Source organism: Pseudorasbora parva, chromosome 6, assembly GCF_024679245.1.
Source record: "Pseudorasbora parva isolate DD20220531a chromosome 6, ASM2467924v1, whole genome shotgun sequence".
NCBI lineage: Eukaryota > Metazoa > Chordata > Actinopteri > Cypriniformes > Gobionidae > Pseudorasbora > Pseudorasbora parva.
Window position 1 is genome coordinate 20,694,355 of NC_090177.1, and position 16,171 is coordinate 20,710,525.

At 39.4% G+C, this 16,171-nt stretch overlaps 1 protein-coding gene across 4 annotated transcripts in view; it reads left to right on the forward strand.

Annotated features, from left to right (window-relative positions):
• The window catches only part of magi3a (membrane associated guanylate kinase, WW and PDZ domain containing 3a), a 173,896-nt gene that overhangs the window by 15,805 nt on the left and 141,920 nt on the right, over window positions 1-16,171 (forward strand). The gene's annotated exons all lie outside the window — the stretch shown is intronic.

Here is a 16,171-nt window from a genome sequence, read left to right on the forward strand (position 1 = left end):
TCCTCAGCATTCTGAAAAATCACTGCTACTATCTGGCCGGTCACGACATGCACATCCTCATTTTGACAGCCCAACGTGTCAACATCTCAAACAAAAGGTCTCTTAGAGCCCTGAAATCAGTTTTAATTTGATGTAGTGTCATTCTGTCCAGATCTTACTGTTCTTCACTCAGTACTCCTCAGCTGTTGCCTCTCTCTGGGCCCTCGTGCTTTTCAGAGGAGTCTGAATAGTCTCCTGACTCTTTGCTTTAAATGGTTGAATAACCACTGGACTAGCTTTTCTTACAATTCAAGTCCCTTATCAGCATAAGCTTTCTAGTTTCATGTCTTCTGAGACTATCTTTCAGCTTTAAAAGCCAAGTTCTCAGATAATAAACTGAGATGCAGGGATGGATGGTACTGTGATATTAATATGAGTTTGATGCTTGGAGGTAAATGTGTCTGCACCAATATCCACAAGTGAGTTTTTTTAATTTATTTATTTTATTACCAGCCTATAGAATTATTCTATAATAAATAGTAGACTGAGCGATTGCAGCAGGAGATAACACTAAACATATTATGACAAGTCAGATACAGTTACAGAAACTGAAATACATTATTTAACAGGGTTTTACAGATGAGCACATTGAACTATAGTAACTGGTGGTAACCAGTGTTGACCAAACAAACTATAACTCAATCTATTTTAATTAGCTGGAATGAAGAATGACTATTGTATTTAGATGTAAATAAGCACTTCAAATTAATTCTAGGTAATATGTTGATGTCAGCGTATATCTGTCTGACTAACGGCGCATGTGTTTTTGTGAATAGAGAATTCAAAATAACAAGGGAATGTGAAGAATGCCCATTTGTACACATTGTTCCATTGGTGGAAGGAGCTTACAATGGCTTATTGTTAACAGGTGTTTGCTCTGGCTGTGTCATACAGCAGCCCTTTCCTCAGAGACCCTGTAGACTCAGCATGATGCAATGTCGAAACCACAGACCTCTTTAAAGTTGACTTAAATGCACTATTGTTGTTACTTTTTGAGCACTTTCTGGGTAATTTTTGAGTCCTTAATTCACACACAGTTCAGTCAATGACAGGAGTGACAACCACAGACTATAATGAAACTCACAACCATTTTCAAGACTCATAACTGCTCAGAAAACGTTGCTGTGTGAACGGAACCGGACTGGACAACTCGTTGTCTGTGATGTCGTACGGTTCCAGAGAGCCACTCTACGCTGCACAAATGTGTGTCTACTATGTGTGCGTGTGTTTTTCCTTTCGGTAACTTACAGCGACAGAGATGAGCTTTATGTCATCGAAAGAATTTAGATTCAGTTACTTCACCAGAGCTGCTCCAAACAGTTGTGTGCGACTCAAATGCTCTTAGATATAAATGTTGTTGTTGGTTAATGAAGATTTGATGGATGAACTTGCGGCCTGATTGGACTCGACCTGTCATATAAAAATTCATAAAACGTTTCAGTTTTATCGATGTCGCCAACTTTGATATTACCAAGGGGGTAATCTAGCGCTCGGAAAGCGTTCCACCCCTAGGGTGGCACCCCTAACCAAGTCATCACCTGCTGTTAGCATCCCATTGACTCCCATTCATTTTTGAGTCACTTTGACAGTGAATAACTTTACATCTGAGACGTTTAAAGACTCCATTTGTCCATTGTTTATTTCTAAAGAAACACGACAATGCATAAAAGGCTCCGTTACCTTGTATCTTACACTATCGCCCGCGGAAGCTGTTTTTGTAAAAATAGGCTAACGATTGCGTCATAACCAACGCGACTCTGTCGCACAGTTGAGAAATTACCGTATAGACCGGAGGAGACGCTCGCAGGCAATCTTTTACTGTCTATGAGACAGTCAGGGGGACGTGGAGACATAAAGTCTGATAAAGTCAAGGGAGAAGAATGGGGAGAAGCCCATAGTGAGCCAAAAGCAACGGGAGAAAATATTTCAACAACAAGATTCAGCTTTCACTTTCCACAACTACTAGAAGACCTACAGCTGTCAGACAGGAGGCTCACGTCACATCTACGTCGTCAAGCTCAGTCTGAGCCTGCGCAGTTCGCTCAGCCATCAGGAAGTGAGTGCCCCTAGGTTGACTTCATTATTTCGCCGTTGACGTCAATGGGATCGCTCGGTCCATTTCTTTTACTGTCTATGGATATTACTTTGGTCATCGTCTCTATGGTTACTGGTAAGCGAATACGGGCTTGACCCCCGTAGCATAGAGTTTGAGACGCTATACTTGCCATTTCAAGACTCACACCTGTAAATGCGGTTGTCCATCACAAAAACTAACAGTTAACGTGGCCTGTAAATTCAGAAATACTGAGACAAAGAAAACTCAGTGAAAATGTAACAGAAACATACTGAGTAAACCTTTAACTAAGTGTTTTGGTGAAGTTTTCTAAGGGTCATTAAGCACCCAAGAGTCTTGTTCTTACTTGCCTCCACCTTCATCCACTTGTTTTCAGTTTTTGTTGGTGTATTAGGGGACCTTTTCTGAGGTATTCCTGGAAAGGGGTCAGTAAGCAACATGCCTTAAGCGTCTGAGCTAATGTTTAAAAATGCCTTTAATTCTAGCTCAACCTTTTGGACTTACTCCTATTGTGTCGTTCTGAGAATTCCTTGTGAAATCCCTTTCAGCTTGTCATCGAGAAGGAGGTGGGGGTGTTTCAAAATATTAACAGAATGTTGTCCGACCACTAGCATGGTGTCATCACGCAGGAATGTTAACCTTTTGAAATGAGGTGCTTGCGTTTGCGCAAGCCTCTTCTGTTTGTAGGTTCTTATAGTTCTTTCTGTGTTGTTTGTTTGCAACAATATAAAAAAAAGCCATGCTACATTGTTGTAAATGTCAGCTGTAGCGGAGACGCACACAGATCATCTGTAAACGAAAACATTCCCGCTTTGACCTTGCAACCTGAGCTGAATTCCAAAAACATGGACACGCTCACACAGGATAAAAAAAAGCATCTCATCTTTCTCAAATGGAAATGCCTTCGATTATATGTATTAAGCTCGGATTCATGAGCTGCCATCGCTCACAGGTCGCAAATATCGAGGGAAAACGGGCACCGCCAAGACTGCAAATGAGCTCCTTGGGGGTCACGGGAACAGCCAAGCTCTTTCACTGATTCAACACTTTTTCAGCACTCGCTTTATGGCTTTGCAAGCACCTCCCAGATGATGGATAAAGTTGAAATAGTTGTTGACAGCCACCCCCCTTGAGAGCCACAACCTGCCTGACCCAGATCCAAGGACATAATGAGAGGGGTTTTGGACATCTGGCACTTTTGGACGGGAGCTGGTTGCTGCGTGCATACAAACAAATGCCAAACTAGTTTGGAACGGGAGGATGGTACTGTTGAAATTTTGTCATTCCTGGCCTGCAGCCAATTGAAACCAGAGTAAAACTAGGCAGTCAAGTCTTTCATTTAGTTTTTTCATTCTGTGAATCAAATCCTCTTATAAATGAATCATGATATTAAATAAGCTTTGTGATGGCATGGAGGTCCACATGATCCCGACCGGAGTCACTGTGTTCTGATCAGTGTGAAAGGCCCAGTGTGTCTGACTCCAGCTGCCTCCTTTTTTCCCTCTAGCAGATGCATGGCAGCTTGTGCCTCAGTGGGAGAGACTTTTCGTGCAGCTGGAGCAGACCTTGGCCACCTCTGTTCCTCTGCTTGTATCATGAGACCAAACTGACAGTGCCCGATTTACGACAGTCTTAGGCCCGGATGAACGGTGTCTGACAGCTTCCCTTTTCCTAAGGTTCAGTGCGTAAAACATTTTATTATTTTTAAAAAAAGGCTTCATCAGTGGAATGTGCCGCCAAGAAAAGGGATTCATTTTAAATATAGCAACGGAAAATTGGCAAACATTTTGAGAAACTCCACAGGGCATCTTTAAATCATAATTGTCATGACCTTTTTCAAACGGTCAATTCAAAACTAAAAAATGCTATAGCACAAAATAACCAGGGAAGGTAAATAATTGGCCTAGTTATTTAACCGAGAGAGATTGATAATACATTTTTTGTTCAGACAATGAATATTTTAATGTATTGTTTGTATAATTCATTTGACTTTACATAGCAGCATTCATGCTTTGAGTGAGATTTGTTTAAGAAATGCTTGGCACATAGCATTGTTGTTGTTTTAGTTAATTGTATTATTATTATCACAATGACCATTTTATTTAAAAAATACTACAAATAATTAAATTATTACAACTATAATAATACATTTAGCTAAATTACATAATTATTTAAAAATCATAATAATCAGCTAAATGGTTAATTATTTTAAATTGCTAATGTATTAAGAATAATATATTAATTCCAATTAATGAATCATAATTTAGACAGATATTGGTATTATTATTATGATTATTATTATTATTATTAGTTGTTGTGGTAATAGGGATCAGCTAATGATCATCTTTATTATTAATTTAGATGTATATATTAGTAATTTAATGTATTTATTATTATTATTATTAATATGAATACAGATATTATTAAAAGATTCATGATGCATATGTTTTGATTAACATAGTATTTATAGTAGTATAATTTAAATCTAAAAATAATTGTTGTAGAAACATGAAGCTGTAATTCTAAAGGAGAATTGAACTACTGCATTAACATGTCAAATCCTACGTACCTAGGCCAAGTGATCCAGGACTGCCACAGGGGCCCCCTCAAAACAAGTAGGCGCATGCGGCCCCTAAAACCATCCGTACTGTATTGCATATCCACAAATCTTCAGCATGCATTTTAGAAAATTTGCTTATGATTTATTACATGACTTCTGCATACTGCTTGTCTGGCTAATTGTACAACAGTTTTTTTCCCCAACAACATCAAAACAACAAAGCAATCACTGTCGCCAGGGGAACTCCTCTTACTAGATTTATGAAGCGCCACGACTATCATGTAGACCTGCCAGCTTGCTTACCACTTTGCCTCATTACACTTAACACTGATTAGATTAGCTAGAAAGGACTGGAGATGCGCCTTTAGCCGCAGTACCTGCAGCACTCCCTCTCTGAATCAGTGTGTGCCAGGCCCTCGGTTTGTTTATCCAGATTTATGGATGCGTTTTATCGCCTAGCTCCAGCCAGCTCTGTGATATGCAAATATATGGCCAGCTTTATTGTCTCAACTCACTGCTGTTAGCAGAGGTTTGTATTCAAAATTGGTGATCGAGGGTTGTAAACACAGCGAGCGGTGAACACTCTTTTCTCAGTGGCTTCAATTTATTTGGTCGGCAGAGATTTTCCACGGCAGTCATTTGGATTAAAACGTTGGTGTGCCACACTTGATTTAGGGTTTGAGTTACTTCTTGTTTGGCTCCTGGAAGCCATGTTTTATACTTTGCACCTTTTCCCCTTCTTGTTTTGACACTTGAAGCAAATGAGTCCAGTGCAAGCCAGCCAGGAGGCAAAGCCCTGACCTTTCCTCTTCAAATGCCCCTCACGACCCCCACAGCCACCACTTCACGGTGATCATCCCAACCGCTCTGGTCAGTTCTATTATTGGGATGCTCTTCCATTCATTCATCAACCTCTCTGGCCTGTGATGAGGGGTGACGGGGCGCATAAATGACCCTATCTCGCTGTTTTTCACTTCTCTCCTCTGTCCTTTCTCTTTTGTCTCTTCTCGTCTGTCCTTCCTTCTCTTTTCTCACTTATCTTTTCTGACCTGCCATCTCTCTCTCTCTTTTGTGCTCTTTTTAGCTCTCTGTCGCTCTCTCTCTCTTTTTAATTTCGCCATTGTTTATTGTCCTGTGATGTGGGAAAGACAGGAAGCTGAATAAATTGGGCCATTGTTTCTAGGGAGGATGAAGGGGGTTGAAGAGGCCTGTTAATATAGAGGAGGATTATAGTGGTGGCTGAGCTGTAAGAATGAAAGAGGCTGTCATTCGATCAGGCAACTCATCTGTGCAGACATTCATTTACCTGAGGAAAAAAGTCAACACAACCTTAAAATGAACCCCATTTTCTTTCTTAATGCATGTTTCTAGTCTTATTGTAAATGATTCATGTTCAAAGTTTGGCTTCATATTTTATTAAAATGTAGTAACTTCCCCTGAAACAACTTTCCTTTTCTGATGACATCACTTAGGATACTGGATGTAACAGAAATAGCAATATATATATTTTTCCCATATTGTATTGTGTATTGAAGTGAAATGGATTATCGGAAAAAAAGGGTAGGTCTTGGTTGGGTGGAGGCAGCTTGCAGTCTCTTGTAAGAAAGCGGCGGGGTTTATGTCCAGTATACACCACCAGAGAGGTCGTTACGACATTTTGTTTAATAGTTTGAACAATTAATAAGCATATGGTTAATTTTTTATTTATCACAGCAATAAGATCAATAACATGCATTTGGAAAATATATTTCCATTTCATGCCAACTTTTATTATATTTAGTCATTATTTCACTTTGGTTGGACTTAATTTAAAAGAACACTCCACCGTTTTTAAAAATAGGGCTTATTCAACTTTTTCCCCACATTTAGATATGTGGGCAAATGCATTTTTTTCTCAGTGCATGCAATGTTTTAGTTTGGCAGGGTCGCCGCTAGCTTAGCTTAGCATAATGAATGGAATCCTATGTTGCCAGCTAGCATGTCCCGAGTAAAAGTGATCAAAAAAACAAAAAAGACTAGGCATTTTCCTAGGCAGCTATGACTTGGGACTACATTATGGGGAAGCACAGGCAAAGCACTGCTACTTGGGCGCAGAGTTGTGTTGCATGATATATCTGCGTCCAAGTAGCAGTGCTTTGCCTGTGCTTCCCCATAATATAGTTGTAACAGAATCACACACACACACTAGTATGAGCAGGCCACAGGAAGTAATTAGGTGGGGATTTTTTTGTTTTTATCACTTTTACCCGGGACATGCTAGCTGGCAACATGGGATTCCATTCATTATGCTAAGCTAACCTAGCGGCGACCCAGGCAAACTAAAACAATGCATGCACTGAGACAAAAATGCATTTGCCCAAATATCTAAATGTAGGAAAGAAGTTCAATAAGCCCTACTTATAAAGACGGTGGAGTGGTTCTTTAATTAATTCAGTTTTAATTCCCACTTGATAAAATGTTTTTTTTTTTCATTGAACGTCCTGTTTTCCTTGGACGATTACTTCTCGACAACGGGTTCAGTTTCGGGGGTCATTCTCGGTTCGTATCCACTTTGACTACATAAAAACAGTCTTTCCTGTTTCAACTGATTGATAAGAAATGACTGCGGCTGAAAACTAGCTGCTCCAGTTCGTGGGTTTCGGGGAGTAACTGTACGTATTGTGTTTCCGGACATAGCCTGTATTTCCAGATCTCTCCATGGCCTCCAACAATGCACCACCATTCCTTTACACTTGATTGAAGAGAACATAATTGTTGTGATCATACAAAGTTTGCTTCCTTTTAAAGGTATTTCCACAACAGTCGGTATCTTTTTCAGGAACATATCAACTGTAAACAAAGCAACAAATGCAACCTGTTACATTTCAGCTTGCTCTGCTGTGTGAAAACAGACATTCGTCCCGATTTACGCTAGACAGATACGATGAGTTTGGGATGAGTCAGAGACGGTAACAAAACCTAGACCCTCACACACCTTGTTACCAGCAGTCTGACAGATCTGGGGTGTAACTGATCTCGAAGTCTGTGTAGATGTTTATTCATAGCATCCTGGGCTTTGTTAACAGGTGGAGGCTCTGAAGGTAAGCTCTGTTCTTTGTGATCTCCCTTAGCATGGCACCGTTACCTGGCCTTTGAAACCACCCTGACTGGAGGCAACGGCAGATCAGCAAAGCACTACAAACTTGCAGAGAACTTTGAACTTCCTACAAGGCCCGCAAATACTCAACAATCTGCCAATCAGGAATTTTGGATAGTAACGTTTTATAGATGTTCAAAGTCAAGGCTGTGCATTTGTCACAGGAATGTTTAAATATCCCTTTCATTAGTCTACACAAAGTATGTGGGATTTTAATTATTAACTAGCGGCCACCGTGTGAAAATATTTTACCAAAAGCAGTTATGAAAGTGGTTTTCGTTTGGCTTTGTAAATTAAGCTTGTGGGCTTCATTAATGACAATTACTTGTGTTCTCTTTTTGAATTGGATCTCTCTCTTCGTTTATTCCATCTGTGGTGTTTCATTTATATTTAATGCGTCTTGCCATGTCGAGCAACCCTATCGTTTTTCGTGCACAATGACTCATTTTACTGCCTACCCTGCTGCTGCAGTTTGGACTGGTGAAAAATGACTTATGAATGGTTCCCACTGTTTATTGTGCTGTCGTTTTCATCCCCAGGGAGCTCAATGAAGTGGGTTATCTCTTTGTCAAGGATGCATGGATACACAAACGCCTAGCAAAGACAAGCATTCCCTGGCAGCTGCCTTTGCTATATTTACCTCTTCTAAAGACAATGCGTCAATGTCCACAACATGTGTCGTGAGCCATTTAAAAAGCAGATCATGCTTTTAGAGTATGGTATTTGTGTATGAGCATGTTTAATATTTAGCAGCTTTGAATGATGAGAAGTTTTTGTTAGATCGACCATGCTCTTTGGAGAAAGGTAATTTCTTTGAGTGGTACTCTTTTTCTGATGAAAACAATATTAAAATTGTATTAACAAATGATGTTCGTCTGACTTAATGAAACTAAATTGAATTTTGATTGAATAACTTGACAAGGTAACACTAAAAGTCAATATAATAAGCAGTAACATTTGCTCCTCAACAAAGGTCCATCTATAGAGTAAACTAATTTGTTCTATAATCTTGTTTAAACATGACACCTATTAGATTCAGGTTTAATCCCTTCATATAGACCAGCTATATAGACTATATGGTATCTTCCTTTTAATAGAGATGCACTGATATGAAAAGTCTGGACAGTACCAGTAAGATTTTCATTTTATGCCAGATTTTAGGACTGCACGATATATTGAAATGAAAATGATATTGCCATATGGCTGAGATTTAATTAAATATGCGCTACATGTTTTGGATTGAAGCATGGTACTATGCTCATTTACACATTTGCAGCATCTCAGCTTCATTATATACACTCTCAGAAAACAAACTCATTATGGTGATCAGTGTTTCCTTTGGTTGGGCAGTTTGACTCGTGGCATTTTATGTGAGTTTGTGGTTTTTGTTACAGTGTTAACAAAACACATAATCTGCATTGCATGCATGGGAGCCATGAGTTTTATACTGGTGGCTTAGTAGGGTTGGAGCTAAACTCTGCAGGACATCAGCTTTCTAGGACCGAACTTGCCTACCCCTGACTTAGAGGTACAAAAAATGTCCCCTTAAGGCTACCACACCAGTGACGGACACACCTTAAAATGTACAATTTTGAAGTAAAAAAATAAAAATTTGAGGGTGTAACTTCAATTCATCTGGTGAATTTTTTTTTTTTTCATACTGAATCACAATATGTACTGCAGAGTTCTTTACTACTGTATTTTTTTTTTTTAAATGAACAAAACACTAAAAAGCTACTTTTATTGGCTGATAGCAAAAGTTATCTAAATGTAAAAATAGGGTAAATGAAAGTGAAAGCTTAAATATAGAATATCTGCTGAGAAATATCCAATATGGACCAATGTTAATAAATTAAAGATTGCTTATCAGCCGACGTTTGCTAAATGACACCATATCAATATATTGTGCATCCCTACAGCAGCTGTTATGAAGTCAGCATGCCACTCTTATGTTAGAATGTGTTGATGTTTAATTGTAGTATATTGTCTGAGAAAAAAACAAAAAACAAAACAAAACAATTTTTTTTTCTAATAAACTGATATGGAATCTCTATTTAGTCCATACTAGCTATATGGAGTTGAAATGTGGTTTGTGCTTGTGTTAGCTGTTAAAGTTGATTGAGTGCAAAAAAAAGAAACTCCACACATAAAGTCTTTGAAATTCCTCTTGTAAACTGCAACAGGTGTTTGGCAGTCTGTGGTATTAAGGAAGGGTAGGAATGTGTGAATTTCCAGATAGTCCACTTTGAGACTTCTCTCAAAAATTCTTTGAGAATTTTTGTCTTATGTTGGTCTTGTGGATGTCCTCATTATTAGTGCTGCACTGATCAGGAAATTTGAGACTGATACCGATATATTTTTAACTCTAAAATCGACTGACTCTGATCGCAGTCACAGATTAGCCACGAATTTAAGCAGGTTAGACTAATTGGCAATCACAGAATTAAGACAGATATCTTCCAATTAGGATCGATGGCCGAGCGATCGGGGTACCCGTTATTCACAGGCCACGCTAATCCAGTCCACATTTAAACACTGTTCTCCATGCGTGCCTTACTCTGAGCTCCCCATGGCCTGTTGGCAGCCTTCAGAGAGCTCTTCAGGAGGCCGTTTCCTCAGCATTGGACACACTTGTTTGTCTGGGCAGGCCGTACCTAAATCTCATTCTTCCAGCCTGTCCTTCAATTGGGCATGTGTTTACAGATAAGGCCAGATCCTATTATGCTGCTAGGAGTTTCCAATAGCAAAGGCACGGTTTAGTCGGAAGTGCAAAATTGGCAAACAGAGCGAAATGTACGGCTTCTGTCCGAAATTGTAGGGGGGCTTAAGGGTGCCGTTTGTGCAAGACTAGCATGTGTGTGGATGCATATCAAGGCGACACATTGCTCCTAGCAAGTCTATCGATCCCTGGCTTTGGTCCTGTGTTTATGCTCGGCTGCAGTAAGGTGGTCCGTGCTTGGTCAATACTGCAATAAAGTTTTGACTCTCGACTCCCAGGTGGTGCACTTGTGTTGAAAGACAATCCCTATGGTAATTATAGGCCAGTGGTCGCCTGCTGCTGTAGCCAGAGTACCCTTACAGAGAGTGAGAGATCACTGCACAGCACTTGATGTTGATTTTGTGTCATTGCAAGCAAAAGATTGTGTATATTATATATATTTGATTGAGGGTTTGGATCAAGGTCGAGGGACGCTCAGAAAATCATTCTGCGATTTGGATGTAAGGGATTGAGCTTTTTACCATCGCACTTGACTGGTTCGCCTGCCGGATGGATTAATGATGATGAGCTTGGTTTTGATCGTCTCTTGGTTGCTACTAGGTCAGATTGATCAATGGATCTTTTAGTTGCTTGATAATTCAGACAGTACAGAAATGTAGCACATTCATCAGAACAATAGATGCTTTGTGAGTGTTTGTCATATTTTCCTCAATAAACAGGAAATTGGGGGCACTGAGCCGAGAATGGCGCTCCAATTAGTGCTACGTTCCTTGGGTCCGTGTTTTGGCTCCGTTTACACCAACTGCACACAAATGCAGTGGACCTCACCTGTCACAGCTGGCAAACTAAAAGTTTATCTGATATTTAAGTGGCTATATAATACACATAGCAAGTAACTTCTATTTCTGATCTGTTTTTGTTATCAGGTCAACTGCAGTATATCTAAGCAGAGCAAAAGTTTGAAGAAAATTTTGTAGTGATGCATCGGAAAGATTTTTTTTACCTAAACCCTGAAACTGAAATTAACATGATCTTGCTATGCTGTTCAGGCTTTTCTATAAACTAGTTGTAGCAAAGTTCTGCAACAAGCTGTCTCTCGATATTTCAGATGTACTGTAGAATAAGAATAATGTTGGTCATGTTGAAGTGTGTCCACACTTCTGATATTAACCTGTTGAAGCTTTTTCACAATGTGTGCACGAAATAGAATAGGAACCAACTGTTTCGGTCAATGTTTTCAGCCCTCTACCACAAAACTACCATACCCGGCTGAATGTTTTCTGTTTTCAATAAAATTGTGGTCCAAGCAAGAGAGCATTCTAGGAGATAAAAACAATACTCTATTCTATTTTGGTGGTGCGCACTATTGGATTTCGTATGGCTTTGGATCACGTGGCAACCAGTCACCTGGAAAAAACTGCAGATTTATTCTGAAAATAATACCTTAAGCCATTAGTACTCTGATTTAGAAAATTGTATGTAAATAGATTTACAAGAGCACTCTAGTTTATTACGCCGGACTCCTGAACCGTACCATCCTGTAATTTCTTTTTTAATGGGCAAAAACAGCAACCTTTTTTTTTTTTAGCCAAAATGAGGTACATATTGAAAGAGTAACAAATTGTCCTCTGGACATAGTACCTATTAGGGATCGATATCACTGTTTCAACAACTTCATTTATGATGGGATTCATTATGGGCTCACAGAGGGGCCTTTAAAAACATTGTGCTAAAGGTACAAGCCCAGTATTGATTTTGAAGAAGGGCTTTGTGTATGCCTGTATACATGGGATGTTTTTTTTTTCTCCATGTAGGCCTGTTCTTGTATTTGACATAAAAGCCATCCTCAGAAATCCATTTATGCTTCTCTTATGCTTTCCTACAGTCATGTCAGGTTTTCAACTCTATATGAGGATTAGAACCTGCTCATGTTTATTTCAGTCCACCTCAGAGAGCACCTGACCTCCATACGCCCCTGATTATATATAGCATACCTACAGAAGCAGAGATACAGCCCTGTCAAAGTGACAGCCATGTGAATTGTAATCAATGGCTGAGATATTGATTGTGCTCTTAATTGGCTTCTTTCCAAGCTGTGAGTCTAGTCACAAACTGAGGGAATAAAGCAAATCGATAAATGATTCTGTTGATTTTCTTTTGGCGAAAATTACTATTGAAGCTTTGACCAACAGTTCGGTAGCTAAATGACTTTACATGCTCCTGATACTTCAAGACTCTTGATGTGGCTTAGATTGTTAGAAAGTTAGTGGCCCTGTTAACACCTGGTATTAAGGTCTGTTTTGGTCGATCGGCTCACAATTGGACGATGCTAAATACAGGGGTCTAAAACATTTTGAGCTTGTCAACTTTTTGACCACTGATGCTCTCCGTATGTTTTTCCGTCGTCTCCGGGAGCATTCATATGTAAATTGTGCATGCTTTTGTCCATTAGATGAAAAGATCTGAAGAAAAAAATGCATACATTTACATAGACCCTTCCCTCAAAGAAATCAGGACAGAAATGATTGGAAGTGGACAAAAGAGACGGATTAAAACACCAGGTGTAAACAGGTATTTGTCTTCCTTATCTACTTCAGATCTGATTGACCAAAACAAATACCAGATATAAACCAGGGGACATAGAAATGAATGATGATGAATGATAATGAATTATGATTGATGGAAAAAATATTATCTATCCATCCATCTAGCTGTTTATCTGTCTGCACCTGTCATCTACAATATTGATCGATAGATGTGGATTGGTATGGCGATAGATAGATTTATTAATTACGGTAGATAGGTGGGTATTAATTATGATAGATTTTATTCATATATAATAGCTGAATACATATGTCTGCCATTGTATTGATACTTTAAATCCTTGCTTCAACATATTTATATTTTGTACATATATTTTTTCCTCTATTCTGTGGAAACTGAAGAGGTCGAGATTGGTCTATCTTTGAAGACTCTGATAAAAGAGTACAAGACATTTATGTGTCATCAGGTAAATAGGTGGAACAAAGACATAGACAAGGGCTTTTTTGATGGCATTTTGCTAATAATTATGAACCTGATGAATATGGAGTAACGAGAATTTTCTTTAAAGGTAATAGCCGGGCTTTGAGGGATTGAAGGGTGTTCTTTCCAAGGTCCTTTGAGGGATGGACAGCGACCGGCAGAAAGATGACGAGGTTGAGGGTGGTAGAGTAGGCAACAGGTGCTGGGTTGCCACAGCAACAGCATGGCTTGTAGGCATCAATGGCTTTGGTGGATGTTTGAATGCTCGCTCGCAGCAGGAGCACAAGTGTTTTACAGTTGGCACAGTTGGGCTCAGTTTAACATTATCTCTATCTCAAAGGAGAAGACGCCAGCCAGCTCTGCAGTCAATCCTGCTGCTCGCTTGCAGAGGGAACAGCAGGATGGAGGCTGGCAGGCAAGTCACTCATGACTGCTCGGGTCCTGCCCCCAGCCCATCAGAGATATAGGATGGCTGGTGTCTCAGTTTATCTCCCAGTGCGTTATCCATAGGCACCTGCTGAGTGAACAGTATTGATGCCAGCTCCGCAAAGGAGTGGATACGCCGTTCTCACCCTTGATGTCTGGTCAATGGGTCTTAGATCTTCATCTTGACATTTCCATCATTGGGTCTATTGATCTTGGATGAGGGCTGGCCCTCTTAGTTAGATAGACAACCTATTCTACCAGTTTGTATGGGGCAAGGGAGTGTAGAATACAAAACCCAGGACCGCTTTTATAGGTCTCTACTAAAATTAGCAGCTTTGTAGAGTTTATTACATTCTTCTCAAGTTGAGCTTATTGGGGAACGCAAATATCCAATAATGAAGTAATTATTGAAGGCAGAAATTAATTCAGGAGAGGAATTTTTTTTGTCTGTCCTGGCCTTTGTGAACGTTCTTACATCAGGTTTTAAATGGATACAAATGGGTCTTAAGCACTCCTACATAATAGGAGGTGCATTACACAATTTCGACCCACATTAACTAGCTCTTCTGTCTCTTTTTGAGGGTTCAGAGTTACTAAAGCCCTTACACATGTTCTCCCCCCCTCGTTTGCTCTTTAGACACAGCATATGCCTTGATCTGTTTAGCTAAAGAGATTTGAAGTCTCAGGCTAATTGGCAGCAGGCTTATGGCTGCACGACCCATAATGAGTGTACGCGTCCAGTCTGTTTCTAAAGTAGGGGGAACATGCGTTCAGGTGGCTCAGTGTGAACTACAGCGGGGATATCACATCTGAAGGATTAGCACTGAGTGGTTGACCTGGTTTTATGTCTTTCTTGCGTGAATTAAATGCAGTGAACTGTCTAAAATATTTGTGCATAATAATTGTTTTATGTTAAAATAATCTAAAATAAAGAATAATATCAATATGCCTTTTACAAGAATAAAGTCCTAAGTTTCAAGAATAAAATAATATTAAGAGATTTTACCGTAGTAATATTTTTCTGAATAAAATCATAGCATTAAAGAATTAGTTGTAATATTATTGAGAAATGGCTTTATCTATCTGTCTGTGTCTAATCATCTTCTTAACATTTTTTTTTTTAAACATGGCATTAAAACAGTCATAGCAGACTGTGTGGTTTGATTGGAATAATTCATAGACAGTCTGAATTACATTTGAGACCTAAGAAGAACAATGTAGGCCTAACCGTTTTCCCAGGCTTGCACGTCGGGGGCGACATTTGTAAGGTTGATGAGAATGGCGTATTAGAGATGAATTTGTTTCCCCTAAGTTCTCCCAAAAGATTTTTGTTTGGGTTAAATCCAATTTCTGAGTGGATTATATTAATCTTACAGGATGAGTTTTAGGTAATGGAAAATCTGGAAGCTGCAATCTGGCCAATATTTTTTGGTTCAGTGGGTTCACAGTATGGGTTTATCACAGTTTGGGAAGGAGCCGATCTGATGAAACCAAACACCCTTGGGTTTCATAATGAACAGTGATGAGCAGTTAAATGTGCTTGTTGTGTAACATTCCCCCCGTCACCACCTGTTTATAGAGATCATAATTGTGATGTGATTTCTGGCTCATCATCACAGAAAAGACTCCCATTTAGCAGTTTTACCTTGTAAGTGTGTGTGTCCCCTACCTCAGTGTTGAAACTGTGATGTTGTCGAAAGAAGTCAATACGACCTGAGTAAATATTTATGCACTGCCAAAAAAAACAAAAAAATCTTAATTAGTAGTTTTGGCTTGTTGTCCAGTAAAAACATTCCAAGTTGAATTTATTTGAGAGGCTATGTGTGGCATTGAAATGTTTTCTTTTTCAGATGTATCATTTAGATTCATGATTGTGAATCTAAATGATACATCTCTTCTGCACTTTAAAAAAATGACCACATTGTGGACTGTCTTTAACTAAAAGAATTGCAAGATAACTTTTAATTAAGTTATGCATCCATTGCATGCCCCCCTTGAGTCTTTGTAAGGTCAGCCAATGTCTACTGTGAGTTTTCCAGAAGGGCTGGGATTGAGTGAGAACTGAAATTCGCAGCTCCTTGACAGATCAATGCTGCAATCTTCCCTCCGACAGCCTCCAGCACCCTATGTAGCCTTTATTAAACCTGCCACAATGGCCTATTGTGTGTCAGTGAAGCTCGCACCGACACCCCA